The sequence below is a fragment of the Populus trichocarpa genome, chromosome 19, assembly GCF_000002775.5.
Source record: "Populus trichocarpa isolate Nisqually-1 chromosome 19, P.trichocarpa_v4.1, whole genome shotgun sequence".
Taxonomy (NCBI): domain Eukaryota; kingdom Viridiplantae; phylum Streptophyta; class Magnoliopsida; order Malpighiales; family Salicaceae; genus Populus; species Populus trichocarpa.
The window spans coordinates 4223970-4242535 of NC_037303.2; the positions used below are offsets into that span (position 1 = coordinate 4223970).

At 32.9% G+C, this 18566-nt stretch overlaps 2 protein-coding genes across 5 annotated transcripts in view; both read left to right on the forward strand.

Annotated features, from left to right (window-relative positions):
• The window catches only part of LOC7469853 (uncharacterized), a 51941-nt gene that overhangs the window by 22791 nt on the left and 10584 nt on the right, over positions 1-18566 (forward strand). The window lies entirely within an intron of this gene.
• LOC7469854 (uncharacterized) overlaps positions 1-18566 on the forward strand; it is a 33604-nt gene that overhangs the window by 4562 nt on the left and 10476 nt on the right. The gene's annotated exons all lie outside the window — the stretch shown is intronic.

The window sequence follows — 18566 nt, forward strand, 5'->3', positions numbered from 1 at the left end:
TTCATATATTACGGTAAGTTTGCAATGTTTTTGTACAGACAATTTTTTCTGGTTTATAACACTACCAGAAATTCGCTAAATAGCAACGGATTTACCGACGAAATATTTCTGTCAGTAATTTGAGGTCGAAATTACCGACGAAAACTTTTCCGTCCGTAATTCAGTCGGTAACTACGGACGGACACTTTCCGTCGGTAGTTACCGACTGAATTATGGACGGAAAAGTTTCCGAATTAAAAAAAAAGGCGGGTCGCTGAAGTGGAGGTTTTGGCGGGGTTACTTTTCCCGACGGATTCAAAACGACAGCCCGTACAGTGACATGACCGGTTCACCATTTAAAATGCCGACAAAATCACCGAGGGATTCAAAATGCCAGATCCATACGGTGACATGTCGATTTTTCCGTCAGAATCACCAATGGCATCACCGACGGAAAAGCCGTCGGTGAAACCGTCGGAAAAAAGTTAATATATGTCCTCTCTGCCGACCATCTCCTCCCCTATTTCTCCTTCTTCTTCCTAATCCCAACTCTCCCCATCTGCAAACAACCAGCCCCCCTCCCCCCCAAACAAAAATCTCCCTCATCTCAGCACAACAAGTTATATTTCTTGAAGTTTTGTGGTCACAGCATCCGTGTTCTGATTTACCGATGGATTTTATCAATTTTTGTAAGTAATTCTATCTTTTTAAATTCTAACATTTAATTAAATGTCAATTTTATTGTTTTTTTAGTATATGTATTTTGTTAGTAGATGTACATGTTTTATTGTTATTTCTCAAACAAACTTGTAGTATATGAATGTATAATTCTATACCTGTTATGGTTTGTTTTAGATTTTGTAAGATTGTACTTGTTTGTAAATTGTTAAAACTTTATGGAACTACCGAATTACATGTGCTGTTTTGAAATAATTACTAGCTTGCTTAATGGGTTCGTTTAAAGTTTTATTAATGGTATTGCGGAGTGGTAATTTCTGTAAATTTATATATATTAATTTGTATGGACGTTGATAAATGATAATGAATATTTAATATTTATGAGAAGTTGTGATTGGTTTGTTGGATAATCTTGAGGTAAACCAATATTTTTGCAAGTTTATTTACCTAACTTAGTTAATTAATACATGATGTCATCATAATTTTATAGAGGTTCGATATAAGTCATGGATGATCGTTCATGGATGTATCGAGATTCCCCCCAAGGATTGCGAAGGATTGATTATTGTAACGGGGTTCAGAGTTTTATTAATTTCGCAACATCTATTCCCAGAAATTTTACTGGAGGCGGTATTAGGTGTCCATGCAGGAAGTGTCAAAATAAAAAATATCTGCATCCAAATGTTGTAATGATGCATCTTCTACACAAAGGGTTTATGGAGAATTATCAGTGTTGGTATGCACATAGAGAAATATTTGTTAGTAAGAGGAGAATGAGAGAAACGGTGGTTGGGTCTACTTCTAGTGCTAGCAACGTGCATGAAGCGCCAAATGACAACACTAATCCTTTCAGAAATATGGTTATGGATGCAATGAGAATGAATCAAGGTAATGTCAGTCAATGTCCAATCGTAGAAGAAGAACCTAATGCAGATGCAACTAGGTTTTTTGATTTGTTGAAAGATTCTGACGAACCATTATGGGATGGCTGCACGAACCACAGTAAATTATCGGCCGTAACACAGGTGTTCACCATCAAGTCAGATCACGGGTTGAGTGAGGCCGGGTATGACAAGATTATTGAATGGGCGAGAAGCATTTTACCTGAAGGGAATAGGCTGAAAGAGAACTTCTATGCTGTGAAGTCCATGATGAAACCCCTCGATTTAGGATACCAGAAAATTGACATGTGCCCTAACTTCTGCATGTTATACTACCTTGAAAATGCTGAGATGACCGAGTGCATGACATGCGGGAATTCCCGTTACAAACCTAGAACTGACAGGGGAAAGACTCTGGTGGCATATAAAAAACTTAGATACTTCTCGATCACACCTAGACTGCAGAGGTTATTCATGTCACCAAGGACTGCTGAGCACATGACATGGCACCAAGCACATGATGCGATTGATGGAGTGATGGTGCATCTTTCTGAAGGCGAAGCGTGGAAACTTTTTAACAGTGTGCATCCTCACTTTTCAGCTGAATCAAGGAATGTGCATCTTGGGTTGTGTACAGACGGATTCAACCCATTTGGGTCATTTGCTGCTCCTTATTCTTGTTGGCTGGTCATACTCACAGTTTATAATTTGCCATCGGGAATGTGTATGAGGCCGGAGTTCATGTTTTTATCTACTATCATACCCGGTCCAAGCAGCCCGGGGCGGAATATAGATGTTTGTCTTCGACCGTTGATTGATGAGTTGACGCAGTTGTAGTCCTCCGGAGCTCTGACTTATGATATATCGAGGAAACAAAATTTCCTTATGAGGGCGGCTTTGATGTGGACTATCAATGATTTTCCAGCTTATGGAATGCTTTCTGGTTGGAGCACGCATGGAAAACTCGCATGTCCATACTGCATGGAAAACAACAAGGCATTCACGCTAGCAAAAAGAGGTAAAGCTTCTTTTTTTTACTGTCACCGTCGCTTCTTGCCTCTTAATCACATGTAGAGAAAGAACAGAAAAGATTTCTTTGTTGGCAGAGTTGAAAAAGATGTTGCATCCCCGCGTCTTTCTGATGAAGAATTGCATGATGTTGTATCAGAGTACGGTGACATTGTGTCTGACCTTCAATCAGGTAAGCAAAAGTTTCCTGGTTTTTGTTTGACCCATAATTGGGTAAAACGAAGTATCTTTTGGGAGCTTCCTTATTGGAAGACCAATTTGCTCCGCCATAACCTTGACATCATGCACATCGAAAAGAACATGTTTGAGAACATTTTCAACACCGTCATGGATGTGAAGGGGAAGACAAAGGACAACATCAAGGCTAGATTGGATATAGCTTTATACTGTAACCGTAAAAATATGGAGTTGGTTTATGATGAGTCATGGGTCGCAAAACCAAAAGCAAGCTTCGTGTTAGAGAAAAACGCATAACTGCTAGTCTACAAATGGCTTAAGAGTCTGCGTTTTCTGGATGGACATGCATCGAACATATCAAGGCTGGTTAATATAGAGGACTGCAGATTGTATGGAATGAAGAGTCATGACTGCCACGTGTTTATGCAAACACTCATCCCATTAGCTTTTCGTGATTTGTTGCCAAATGGAATATGGGATGCACTCACGGAGATCAGTCATTTCTTCAGAGATATATGCTCCAGCAAGTTGAATGTTGATCACATTGAGAGGCTTCAAACGAATATCGTCGAGACACTATGCAAACTTGAGATGATATTCCCTCCATCATTATTTGACTCAATGGAGCATCTCCCTATACATCTACCGTTTGAGGCAAAAGTTGGAGGACCGGTCCAATATAGATGGATGTACCCATTCGAACGGTTAGATATTACAGTTGCAATGTAATTCATATATAAAAGTATTTTCTATGTTTTTCTTAATTGAAAATAGTTGATTAATTCAATGCAGGTACTTGTTTAATCTCAAGAAAAAGGTTAAGAACAAGGCGTATGTTGAGGCTTCGATATGTGAGGCCTATATTGTTGAGGAGATCTCAACATTTATCTCGTACTATTTCGAACCTCATCTGAGAACGAGAATCAATCGCGTTCCACGACATGATGATGGCGATGAAGTGCCTTCCAGTGGGAACTTGTCAATATTCTCCAATACTGGACGACCCACACCTAAAAATGCCGTAAGAGGAAGATATTTGTCAGAAATAGAGTTCAAACAAGCACACAACTATGTTCTATTTAACTGTGATGAGCTGAGACCTTTTATTCAGTAAGTTTATATATGTGTAATACTAAATAAACTTTGTGAGTAATATACTGTTAATTATATATTGTAATATCATACACTCATTATCACTTGCAGGCAACATCGACAATATTTGCTCTCCAATAACTCATAGTTGACCGAATCCCAGATCTTTCAATTACAAGATGAACAATTTGCCACGTGGTTCAGAACACATGTAAGCACTATCACAAACTCATTCTAACTTGCAAAATTACTGTACGTATGCATGTCATTACGAGATTCTCGTTCATTTACTGTTTATTGATGTACATTACATACAAGGTTTATCAAATGGAAAAGAGTGCGCCTAAGTCATTGTCTTCACTAAGCCTGGGGCCTGAAAGAAAATGTAAGTGCTACAACGGGTATTTTGTCAATGGATATGTTTTCCATACTGAAGAATATGGGCAAGGAAGAAAGACATACAACAACAGTGTTTGTGTTAAGGGATCCACTAGTAGTGAGTTAGAAGTTGACTACTATGGTAGATTAGAAGAGGTCGTTGAACTGCAATAACATAGCGAGCAGAATAGAGTGTTTTTATTCAAATGCTATTGGTATGACACGACTGACAGAGGAATCAGAGTTGATCTACACTATGGTCTGGTCGAAATCAACTCAAAAGCTAGACTCCGCAACATAAACGATGTCTTTGTTTTCGCAAAGCAATGTCAACAAGTTTATTACACATACACCCCTTCATTTAGAAAGGATCGATCAAGAGTGGATTGGTGTTCGTTTTAAAAACAAAACCCCGGAGTTGTGTCGAGGTTGTTCAGGATGAGAACGAAGACACAAGTGTGCGAGATGAAGTCTTTCAAGTTAGTGAGATGGTTGAACCATATCGAGTTGCTCCTTCGATTGAATTGGAAGAAAATTCAAATTTTCATGTTTTCGATGATAGTCTTGTTGATGTTGACGTAGAGGAGTTGAATGTTGTTTTGAGCTCTAGCGGACAAGCAAATGTCGATGAAGAAGATGATATCCATATTGAAGATTGTGATGAAGGTGATGACAATTCAATTGATGACGAAGAAGAAGAAAATTTTGACTAACAATCAAAATGAAGCTCTGTGTAAAACCCTTTTTTCCATGTAATTTAGATTATGGATGATATATTTTGTAACATGAAATATTTATTACTTGAAATAATTACTTGAAATGCCACAATCACCGACATCCATACCGACGGAATAAGTCCGTCGATATTTCATAGAGAGTTCGAAAATAATTACTTGAAATGCCACAATCACTGACGCCAATACCGACGGATATAAGTCCGTCAGTAAGTTGTCGGCGGGCCAATTTTACCGACGGACTGTGCGAATTCCAAAGGGTTGTGCATTAAATGCATCTCTGACCGCGTCATCTTGCTGACGGAATTACCGACGGACCACGAAAAATATGGAGGGTCATTAAAAATTTTGGTGCGAAATTCAAAAATTACTGATGGATTTTTGACACTTCACCGACGGAATAAATTAAAATAATACTTAATTTTATATCCGTCGGTAAAACTGCCATATAAGTTCCAGCGACCGCCCTTTCAGTTCATTTTTTCTTCTCCTCAATTTTTCACCTTAAATTTCGATTCTTTTCCTCTCCATTCTTCAAAGCTTTCACCTGCAATCTCTAGCAAGTTTTCTTGTGAATCTTCATCAGTTTAAAATGTATGTGTTTCTTCTATTTTATTTTACTTTAAGGGTTTTTTTTTTGCTATTTTTTTTTTGTTATGTTTTTTGTTTTGGTGTATTTTTTGTAATGTAGATAAAGTATTGAATTCAACACATTATTAAAGTAATCATATTTCATTCCTAAAGTCTATAGTTTTTTTTTGAATTTTTTTTATTGTTGTATTGGCATAATTATTATTAGTTAATTTGTTGAATATTTATTGTTAATGTTGAATTTACCTTAGAATTAGTAATTGAATATGTTGGAATAATTATTAATTTTACTCTATTATTGCATGATTTGTGTTTAATTTTTTCCATTTATTTTGATTGTTAGTCTAGAGTTTTTTTTGAATTTATTGTTTTGTTGTATTGGCATAATTATTGAATAATATTTTGAATTGTAATTGTTAATGTTGAATTTACCTTAGTATTAGTAATTGAATATTTTGGAATAATTGTTAATTTTACTCTATTATTGCATGATTTATGTTTAATTTTTTCCATTAATTTTAATTGTTAGTCTAGAGTTTTTTTTTATTGAATATATTTTATTGTTGTATTGAGATAATTATTGAATAATTTGTTGAATTGTAATTCTTAATGTTGAATTTACCTTAGGATTAGTAATTAAATATGTTGGAATAATTAGTATAGATTGGGTCAATTGGTTGTGGCTATTGTTAATATGTGCAGATAGTATCCAGTATAGGGGAGGTGCTGTCGAATTTTTTTTTAACATTTGAATTTAATTATATAATTATTTGTATAAAATTGTGTAGATGAGTAGAATGAAAACCAGAGCTAGTCGCTCACGTATGGTCGCAACTAGTTCGTCTAGCAGCGAGGATGATATTTCCTTAGGTGCCTCTCAAGAAGAGGCACCTACACCACCTACGCCGTCAACCGATGCTGCCTATTCCAGCGCTACTTCACAGCGCAGAGGCGGCGTGCTTCGCAACGGAATCAATTTACCCGCAAGTACGAGGCATAGTGGAAGGACGACCTTTCAATGTAAGTTTGTTAAGGTTTTAGTTTTTTTTTAAAATTACAACATAATTTATGAAGTAATCACTATTGAATTTATTTCATTTATTTTCAGGTTCACAAACATTGAAGCCGCCCGAGTAATATCATCGGCGTTTAAATCGTCGATGGAGATTCCATTGTTTCAATGGAGTCAGATATCCAAGCATCCTCAATGGATGCCTCAAATCAATGCATGGTTTGACAGGTTTGAGGTTGGTGTTAATTTATAATTTTTAGCTTATTAATATAATTGTAAATAAATTATTATTTTTATTTAAAATTAATTATTTATACACAGAACAAATTCTGCTATGACAGTGAGCATAACACTGTTGTGAGGAGGGTGTGGGAAAATCACGCAGTAATTAGGTAACATCGAAAACAATACAAGATTTTTTTTAGACAAAAATTTATGTTTCGAAATGTAATTTTTGGTTGCGTGAAGTAGGTTGCGTGATTTTTGGTATGAAGCACAAAAAAGGGCAAAAAAACCCGCGAGAGATAGGGGTTTCCAAGGCTGGAATGATGTTGCGGTTTGGAGGGATTTCAAACCGATATACATCCCGAAAGATATATGGCCGCACTATCTTGAGCACGTGACGTTTGAGCGGTTCACACGACGCTCACAGTCCGGTGCTGTTAACCGGAATCGGCCAATTCATGGCTCGGTGACAACGCACACTGGCGGCTCCGTTCCGTTTGCTGCACATGCGAAACGGATGGTAAGATTAATGTAAATGAAATATATCGTTAAATTAAGTTGTTGTTAAGAAATCTTTTTTCATTATAGGCTACGTCTCTTGGACGTGAGCCGAGCTCGATAGAGCTGTTTGTGGAGATGCACGTGCGGAGTCAAGACCGCCAAAAAGGGGCGCAACAGTTCGTTGATAACCGTGCTCAACATTTCGTGGTATGTTTGTTCAACCATTTTATTTTATAAGTTATTATGTTTATTGAATTGAATATGATGATTACTTTTTTTTTATTTTCAGGAGACCTATAATAATCGGTTGAGGGAGAGATACGGGGATGATATTTTGACCCATCCGGAATTCAATCCGGATTTGTGGATGGAGGTTGGATCGTCAGGTGGACCCGATAAAAATCGGGTTTACGGGCTCTCCAACACTACAGCCGACAACTTGCGGTCAACCCGTAGTGTTTCAACCATTGGGAGCTCTCAATCTAAGGAGTTTGTGGCCTTGCAGCAACACACGGCTCAGCTCACCGAAAAATACGACCACCTATCAGGGAAGTACGCACAACTTAAAGCGTCTCATGCACAACAAAGAGCGGAGTATAAACAAATCAAAGCGTCTCAAGCACAACAAAGAGCGGAGTCTGAACAACAAAAAGCGGCTTATGAATAGCTTCGCGAAATGGTTATGAACATGGCAACACAAAGTGGAACATGGGCGCCTAATCCTTTTTGGCCGTATAACCACCAGCCTCCTCCTCCAGGATCTCCTCCTCCTCCTCCAGCTTCACCTTTATATTAATTTGTAATAAATATTATTTACCTTTAAAACTTCATTTAATTTTTTTTTTGAAACACATTCAGTTTATAATGAATATTATTTAACTTTGATTTTTTGTTTTTGATGTTTAATATAAATTTTATTTGCATTATTGGTTTTTATTACCATTAATTTATATAATTTTATATTATATATTCTAAATAATTTTTTAAAAACAAATTTAGAAAAAACTATTACCAAGGGTTTTACCGACGGAATGAATCCGTCGGCATTTGACAGTAGGTGCCACACTTATCGACGAATTTATAGACGGATATATTCGGTTGGTATTTCAAACACTCACCGACAAATGTACCGACGGTATGTAGCCGTCGGTAAATCACGATATTACCGACGGAATGAAAAATCATCGGTATATTTCAAGCGGGAAAATTTTTTTTGGCGTGCAAATTCCGTCTGTAAAACCATCGGCAAATGATTTTTTTGTTTTTCCGACCGATATAGCGACGGAATGGGGAATCACCGACGAAGGGAAAGCCGACGGACTTAATCCGTCGGTGAAGACGTCGGTAAATAAATCACCGACGAACTTCTAATCACACACCGACAGAATATTTCCGTCGGTAAAACTGTGAAATCTTGTAGTGATATGAAATATCTGGATCTCCTATGTTTTTTCCCTTTGCATGTTCTGCATTTGGATTGTTAAAGACTGGTACCCAAATAATGTCTATTTCATGGTCATGAACTTATTAAATTAGAACTAACGTGTCTATCATTTGTAGTTCTTTTGTTCTACCCAAATAATGTCTAGTGAAAGTTGTAATATCCCATATCAGCGGGTGAGGGAGTGGTAGCTGGCCTTATTAAGAGTGCTGGTTGCCGACTTGTCATACGTGTTTTAGGGTGTCAGGCTCAGAAATGGGCTCGCGTCACCAGGAACAAAACCGTGAGGGCGGTAAGGCCCAAAGCATACAATATATAACAAGTTGGGCCGGGTTGTTACATAAGTGGTTTTGTGTATTAATTTAATTGGCTCAGCTATGATTTTTACAATAAAATTGTTGCTTGTTTTTTCATATAACCATGCAGCTTTTACTCAGATTTAGAATGAAAATATTTCATTGTGTAGAATGTTTTTGTTAAAATGCTAGTATATGGTATATCTTGACAAGTTATGTTTTTATTATTATTGATTCATGAATTGCAATTTATTGATTACAATAATTATGAATTTGAATATGTGGTTATGTGTTGTGTAATTGGTTTTTCATAATGCTGGAGCTTAATGGTCAGAACTTAAGAGGGAAAAGTTAGCTGGGAAAGCTCGACTATTATTATTATGTTTATTATAGTTCAGTCGTTATTTCTTTTTAGCTATGGAGTTTTAAAGATTTTAACTTCAGGTTAATTTATCTACAATGTTAATCATTGTTATTGGGATATATATCTATTGCATAAATAAACACAATAGAACACAATAGGGATAGGTATTTGAATCAATTGCATTGATGACAACATTATCACATTTTTTTTATTATCAATTTTGTAAGAATTCCCATGCATATAACATTTTTAATAATTATTGCAAAGTTTAAATGCTCATATGTCCTTTTGTGGTTGATTGATTTTGCTAGAAAAAAATAATCAATAGAAGGTTCTGAAAGCTCAGATAAAGCATCTTGGACTAAAGAGATGTTGCATACATTTTGTGATATTTGTATTGTCGTTATTGATAGATGAATGAGGCCAAACACTCATTTTGATAAGGCCACATGAAAATTTGTTATAGTCGTCTTCAAAGAGAAAACTGGTTATGTTTTTAGTAAGACTCAACTTAAAAACAAATGGGATGGTGCAAAAAAGAACTGGAGGTTTTGGAAAAAAACTGATTTCTGAAATAAGAGTAGGATGAAATAGTGAACTTGGAATCATTAGTGCTAGTGATGAGTGGTGGAAGAAAAAAACTCAGTTTAGTTATTGATACCTTTTTTGTCTGGATTTGTCTTTGTCTTGTCCTATTTCTTAAACTATTTAACATATTTTATATGGTTTATGCATTTATTGTTTTATATTTCTTTTATATAGGAAATCAGAGGGTCTAAAAAGTTTAGACATGTTGGGATTGAACCATCACTTTGCAGTAAGTTTGATAGAATGTTCAGTAATGTTGTGGCGACTAGACATTATGCTTGGACTCCGTCTTCTAGAATTTTATTTGATGATGATACTGTGAATCAAAGCACTCAAGATGCTAATGTTAATGAAGAAGAAAATCTAGAGGAAGGAAGTAGTGATTCAAAAGAGGATGTCATTCCCAATTATACAGACGATGTTTGCAATTTAGTTACTGGAGTTAATATGGGAAATAGCAGTACCACAAAAAGCAGTGGAAAGAGAAAAAAAAGAGAACAATGCGGTGGGCAAAGTAGAAAGAAAAGCAAAAAACCTTATAGATTTGGAGCTCAATTGCTTTTACATTGGGATCAACTAATGGATCGTGTTTTGATCAGGAATGATAGTAGGGATAAGATAGGGTGTAGCATTAATGAGGTGATAACAGAGGTCCATTTCGTACCTGAAATTACTTTCGGTGATGACTTATACTGTTTTGCTACCAAGTACTTGTCTATGAGGAATAAAAGATAGATGAGGGCATAAATTGAAGATATTGATAGGAAGTATCAATGGCTTCAAAAAAATGTACTAGAGAAGTCAAAAGCACTAAATCAAGGTTAATATTGCTTTAATGATGCTTTCAGTTTTTGTTCTGTCCTGAGCAATTATGTCATGGTTAATTCAAATATCTTATTGTCAATTGCTTAAACAACTGCATGTTATGAGAGTTTTGTTGTGATGTCAAATGATGTACATGTTTGGAATAAGACAATGACTTCTAAGGCTGATGTATTGAAGCATGAAGAGTAGTGCTGATTTTAGTAGAGAACCACCTTTTTTAATTATGTTTGCAGATTGCTAATCTAACATGTTTTCAATTTAATGGACTAGTGATAAAACTTGTTGTGTTATCTGCTGTTATGTTGAGGGAGAATTATTATGATTATTTTTAATTATATTTGTGGATTGCTAATCTAATATATTTTAAATTTAATGGAATATTGAAAAACTTGTATTTTCTGCTGTTATGTTGATGGTGAATTATTATGAATGTTGATGGTGAATTTATGTCCTGAAATAATTGTGAGCGCTGATAATATATTGAAAGCTAAAGAGTATATTATGGTAATCTTCCTCCTGGACCACCGTGATTGATGAATCATAAGTTGACAAGGAAGCAAGAATAGCGTAATCTTTAGAGAAACTGGAAAGATAGAGCGTAATTGTTGGATTGGATATCTACAATTATTGAATTATTTCATAAGAACACCTTCTCCGGCATATATAACAAAAGGTCAAGAAGACATATATTGCCTATATGTACAAGGATTAAAGTAAATTATCGGTATACTACTTCTTAGTTGAATTAAAAATGCTAGCTAATTTCATGGGCTACTTTTAGCCTGACTTGTGTTTTTGAAGAAAGCAACTAATTCTGTGTTGGAACACGGTACAAACAGCAGCGTTACTAAAAATTTTGAAAATAATTTTAATTTAAAATGATTTTTTTATGTTTTCAGATCATTTTGATGTGCCGATGTCAAAAATAATTTTTTAAAAATAAAAAAAACTTCATTTTAATGTATTTCTAAGTGAAAAACACTTTAAACCGTCATCGCTACCATAATCCCAAACAGGAATGTCAGGGTTTTATTTTTCCTTTCTCTCTGGATAATTAGAAACTTTTATATCCATTGTTTTCTTTTTGGAGATAATAACAATAATTAATAGAGCTATGTCTCGCAACATAACAATTCTTTTTTTTCATGATGTACAACTTTAGATAGAACAATATGATAAATGCTTGACTTTTATGATATAAATGATATGAAATAAAACTATTTCAGTAATTTGTTCTTGATAGTAATTATATAAGGCTGCAGGTTGAAAAGAAATTGAAGTACATACAATTAAAAAGCAAACCAAAGTTCAATAATTATTTGTATATGACCTCATCAAAGCATCAAAATAAATTGATAGTATCAATATGAAATAGGAATAGTGACAGTGGCACAGTAGATATTGTGCATGAAAAGTTGGCAAAAAAATAAATACAAGAGAATATATGTTAGATATATTTGTAATTGGGCCTGACATATACTATGGGCATTCTGTCAATTTATAAAAGTTTTTCATAGTTCATTGATGCAGACTATAATTTATATGTTACTTGTTTGGTTATAATAATTTACTGAAACTTGTGAAAGCATTTTTGTTATTTTTTTTATCCCACAATACTTGTAGATTCCTATATAATGCATGTTGTAACTTCAATATGAGAAATAGCGTTCATGAATGTTTCAATATACTACAGCAAGAAAAACTTTCAGTCGTGGAAGCTTCTACAAAATCACCTGTAAGTTGTAAGTTACTCTTATTTCAATCAATTTTTTTCCATAACTATTAGTGCAAAACAAAGGCTTATTTTATCAATCCCCTAACATGTTTGGCTTCATTCTTTAGCAGTTTTTTTGTTAGATAATTTATGTGAAGAGCAAAGAAAAATTAACCTACTCATGTCCTATCATTTTGAATATCTAAATTAATTGTTTTTACAAAGAACTGGTAGGGTGCATTTTTCTGTATTGTTTTTTATATCAAAATCAAGTATTAATATTTAGTGAATATTAAAATCAAGCCTTAGATGTTTTTTTTTTTTTTTTGGAAAGTTTCATCTTTTAAAAATTTATGTTGATTTTGCCAAGAATTTGAAAATTAATTCCTCCTTTTATTTTTCTGTATCTTTTTCCATGCTTCTTCCCTCTTCATTTCTTTTTAGTCTTTAGAATGCACTTAAAAAATAATAATTTCAATAAACTTTTGTTTATCTTTTATAAAAAATAATCAAACACACTCACTTTTTGTTTTTCAATTCATAACAGGCATATGCCATAATATTAAAATCAAATTCATCATGTTAAATCTAATTTTGTGTTGTTCCCAGACAATAGGAACAACAATTGTAATGTTTGGTAGTGATTGTCATGCTAGTTGATCTTCCCACTAATAGCTTGATCCACTACCTCCTCGGAGGCCATGAACCTGTCATCTTCTAGGGCTGCCCGTAAAGAATGAGCATAAGTTCTTATTCTGGAACATAAGAATGTCTCTTGAGCATACATATAAGAATTGTCTTGAGCATACATATATGAATTGTTGTTAATTGATATATAAAAATTGATGGAATTTCTTTTATGATATGAATTGTAATGAACGCAAATATTTGTAATTGAATTTGTGTTAGTAGATATAACAGATGAATGAGTTGATGTTATGTTTGGTGTTAACTATGACAACAATTATAATACCGTGATGAATCATGTAATTGATAATATTAATTATGGTGGTACCGGTGATAGTGGTAGAGCTGTCAGTGATGGTAATGGTGGTGGTAATGAAGGAGTTAATGATGGTGGTGATGATGGGGATGATTCCAATGGAACAGATGATGATGGTAACAGTGATGATGATAGTGATGAAAACGAAGATGAAAATTGTACTGATGACGGGGATGAATCGTTTTGGCTACAAGATTTTGATCTTAAAAAGCTATTGTTATGCACCGCCGGTGCTTTACATATGTATTATGCCACTTATATGCATAAAAAACCTTGTATGGTTTCATATAACACAAGGATGAGATGGTTGAATGAAGTCGTATGAGGCCACTGGAAACAGTGTGTTAACATATTTATGATGGATGCAACGACGTTACAAAACCTTTGTTATGACTTTGAAACATAAAAAAAGATGAGTATTATTGAGAAGGTGACAATGTTTTTGTACACCATTGCATTAGGTGCAATAAATAGGCAAGTCCAAGAAAGATTTCAACATTGTGATAAAACTGTGAGTCGATATTTTAAAGTGTTGAAGATAATTTGTTTACTTGTGGTAGATATAATTAAACCAGAGGACTCTGAATTTTTAAACACTCCACGAGAAATTACGATGAATCCGAGATTTATGTCTTATTTTAAGGTAAGAGAGATGGTGTTTATAGCAATTAATAACACAAAAAATAGTTAAAGATTCTGCTAGTCATTATTTATGAAATGTTAGTTGTTATTTAGTTTTGTCGTATTTTGTAGAATTGCATTGGTGCGATAGACGGTACACATGTTCGTGCTTCTATTTTTCAAGAAAATCAAGTGTCATTTATCGATAGAAAAGGTGTGACGACACAGAATGTAACGGTCGCATGTAGTTTTGATATGCAATTCATGTTTGTTTGGGCAAGATGAGATAAGGTAGCGCTCATGATACTCGTATTTTTATGGAGGCTATTGACAATCAAACTATAAAATTTCCAAAACCTCCTGAAGGTAAATATATTAAAATAATTAATTGTTAATTAAATTTAAAGTGTGTATTCTATATTTTTTTTATTAAATTTGTTATAATTTTCATATTTGTCATTACAGGGAAATATTATTTGGTTAATGTTGGATACCCAAATGAGTATGGATATATCTCGGTCCATATAAAGGTGAGAGATATCACTTTCAAGATTTTCGGCGTCGAGGGCAACCAACAAGCCGGGAAAAGTGATTTAATCGTGCACACTTGTCACTTTGCAATGTCGTTGAACGTGCATTTGGAGTGTAAAAACAAAGATGGAGAATTTTACAGAACATGTCGGCATATCCGTACAAATCACAAGTGCAGATTGTTGTGGCATCAATGACACTACATAACTATATTAGGAGGAAGTCACAAGAAGATGTTGCATTTACAGAATATGATCGCAATCCTAATTTTATTCTTGATGATATTTTAGCCGATGTTGTTCCACATTCTCAAAACCAAGGCAACCAGAGGCCTTCTCGAATGAATTATGTCTGTGATGGAATAACAAATAGTTTAATGAGATGATTGAAGAACAACAATAATGTAACATTGTTATTTCTTTTATGTATGACAAAAAAATGCTCACAAATGCTACTCACAACTTGAAAATTCATACATGTCTTTCTTAGTAATTTTATTACCAGAAGCACTTATAAAAGCAACTTAACTAAACATATATAATTTAATTCCAGAACAATTTCTGACACCTTAGACACGTGATAACATGCAATCTAAAAAGAATTAAAAAAAATATAGGACAACTACAACCTGACTTTTGAGTAAAAATCAAAAGAAATCTAAAGTTCATTGAACATGAGCAACATAGTGAAATTCCAATTTCCTTTAAGGTATGTTTATAAATGTGGCTGAGATTGTTTTTTAAAGTTTTTCATACTGAAATGCATTAAAATGATATTTTTTTTTATTTTTAAAAAATTATTTTTGAGATCAGCACATAAAAACGATTCAAAACACAAAAAAAATTAAATTTTTAAATAACACAGTTTACACCGCGTTTCCAAACAAAGTCTTAAAGAACACGGTTAAAGTGTGTGCATGGTGCATATAAAGAAATCTAAAGTTCATTGAACATGAGCAACATAGGGAAATTTCAATTTCCTTTAGGGTATATTTGGGAGTATGATTGTAGTTGTTTTTCAAAATATTTTTCATACTGAAATGCATAAAAATAATGTTTTTTTATTTCTAAAAAATTATTTTTGAGATCAGCGCATCAAAATAATCCAAAACACAAAAAAAATTAATTTTTAACAAAAAAATTAAATTTTTAAGGAACGTAATTTGCATTGCGATCTAAGACTTCGTTAAAATGTGTGCATGATGCATATAAATAAGGTGTAGGTTGGTCACTTTAGGATATCTTTTTTGGTTTTAGTTTTTTGAACATAGGTTGCAAAACAATTTACAAAGACCTAATTTGTGTGCATAAAGTTGGCTCAAGATACCTAACTGTTAAAACAAATTAAAAAAAAAAGTGAATTCAAAATTTATTTTTTCTAGATTTTAAATTATAATAAATATTAATTTCATCCATAAAGTCAGCATGTTGAATTGAAATGCAAAGCCACGTAGTAACTTTGTGTTCAAAACCAATTATACACATTACTTAATATTCATATAAATTCAAGTTTGGTCCCTCGTTATAAATATTTATAATTTTACATGAAAATAAGAGATATGCCAATTTACATAAGAATTAAATTTTTTTTTCAAACATGTGTGTTAAATATTGTAAATTAAGATATTTTTTAAAATTATTTTTTAATTAATATCAAAATCTTTTTTTTTAATTTTAATATCAGCATATCAAAATTATTTAAAAACATCTAAAAATATATCAATTAAATATTTTTTAAAATAAAAATATATTTCAAAAAATAATTAATAATCCAAGAACAAACAATAAAACATTCCAAATATTTTATAGTTCCCAATGAAGAAAACCCTCCCAACAAAGTAAATCAAACCCTCCTAGTTAAGGACTACCATAATTGAGTGGGTGTCCCCTTCCCTCTTTATTCGTGTTTTAATATCAGCATATTAAAATTATTTAAAAATATTTAAAAATATATTAATTAAATATTTTTTTAAATAAAAATATATTTTAAAAAATAATTAATAATCGAAGAAGAAACAATAAAACATTACAAATATTTTGTAGTTCCCAATGAAGAAAACCCTCCCAACGAAGTAAATCAAACCCTCCTAGTGAAGGACTACCATTATTGAGTGTGTGTCCCCTTCCCTCTTTATTCGTGTTTTATATATATATATATATATATATATATATATATATATATATAGACAACGAATAAAGAGTTTTATATTTTAAAATATATAAAGTGGTTATTTTTTAAAATATTTTTTATTTAAAATTATATAAAATTAATATTTTATATTTTAAAAAATTATGTTTGATATTAATATATTAAAATAATATAAAAATATTAAAAAATTAATTTAAAATAAAAAAAATACAACTTAATTGAATGTTTGTTTGATTTCCCTTTCCCTCTTTATTCGTTCTTTATATATAATAAAAAAATAAAATGGATGTTTGTAATAATTATTTTTTAAAGTATTTTTTATTTAGAAATGTATTAAAATAATATTTTTTATTTTTAAAAATTATTTTTAAAGTTAATTTATTAAAATTATTTTAAAATATAAAAATAATTTAATTTAAAATAAAATAAATAAAGAATTTCACCTTACTCGAGTGTTTGTGTTGGTCCTTTCACTCTTTTATCTCTTTTTTGAAGTTGTTCGAAGTTCGAACCCTTCGTAGTGAAGGAGCTGAGTTGAGTGTGTGTGGGTCCCTTTCCCTCTTTCTTTGTTCATACATTCAGTCGATCTCCAATTTATCCTGTGAAGGCCAATAATGGAGATGCCCTTCCTATTGCCAAAGCATTGTACAAAAAAGTATTTTGGATGATATTTTACTATTTTAATTGTCTAAAAACAATGATTTTTTAAAGAAAATGATCACAATAAGCTAGAAATCTATGGGCTATGCATATATTCAATCTGGTTCTTCATTTACTAGTAGTGGTAATGCTCAATAAAGGATTCATAATAATAATGCTCAATTTATTTTTCAAAATATTCATTGTTCAAATTCAACCTTTATTTATTTTCTATAAATATTTTCCTCCAGTTCTTTTCCCGCTTTATTCTTTCTTTCTTTCTATATATACATTCTCGCATTTGTGTTGTAACAATATAATACCTCCAGAACAGAGCTGCTGTTGCACGATCAACAACAGTTTTTAACTCTCAGGCATGATCGTCCCTCTACTGCTTTAATCATACTCAGTTTCTTCATTTTTGGGTCTTAGTTCTTAGCTTAAATAAATCATTATTACTAAAATGATCGACGTAATCAATTTATTGCAACATTAGTTTATCTGGGTTGTTTCTTTTTTCTTTGTAATTCATGTTGTGATCATCTGTGACTGGATTTTTCCTTCTTTCCTTCTTTCTTCTGGGTTCTTGAAATAGCAGAATTTCTTTTCTTTTCCTGTAGGTTTCTTTCTGCTTTCTTGTTTCAATAATGTGTTCTTTTTGGGCAGCCAGGCTACATACGTTTCCTGTAAATTTGATGGCTTACATTCCTCCACACAAGCGGCATTACAAGGATGTGAGAAGGGCATCCCCGATTCCAGAGACACTGCAACCTCAATTTCAAAGAAATATGAATTTGAGAGCATCCACTTCTCGTAAAAAAAAGAGTGGAAAGATTGTTGATGCAGACCCTACCATATATAAATGGTTTGCTGTTGGCTTGGACGAAGATGGCCAGTTTCCTCCTTACATCCATCTCGAGCCGATTTCCTTTGAATATATTGAGAGTAAAACTGGAGAAAAGCCTCTGGTCTTGGTGAATAGCATTGTAACTGAAGGTTGGTGTTCCATCCTTTTCTGTTAGTTGCTTCTTCCCTTGAATGGTGTTTGAGTTAAATGTTCTTATTATAAATTTTGTATTATATTTCAGTTTCTACAAGGATAAGCAAGCAAGAATTATA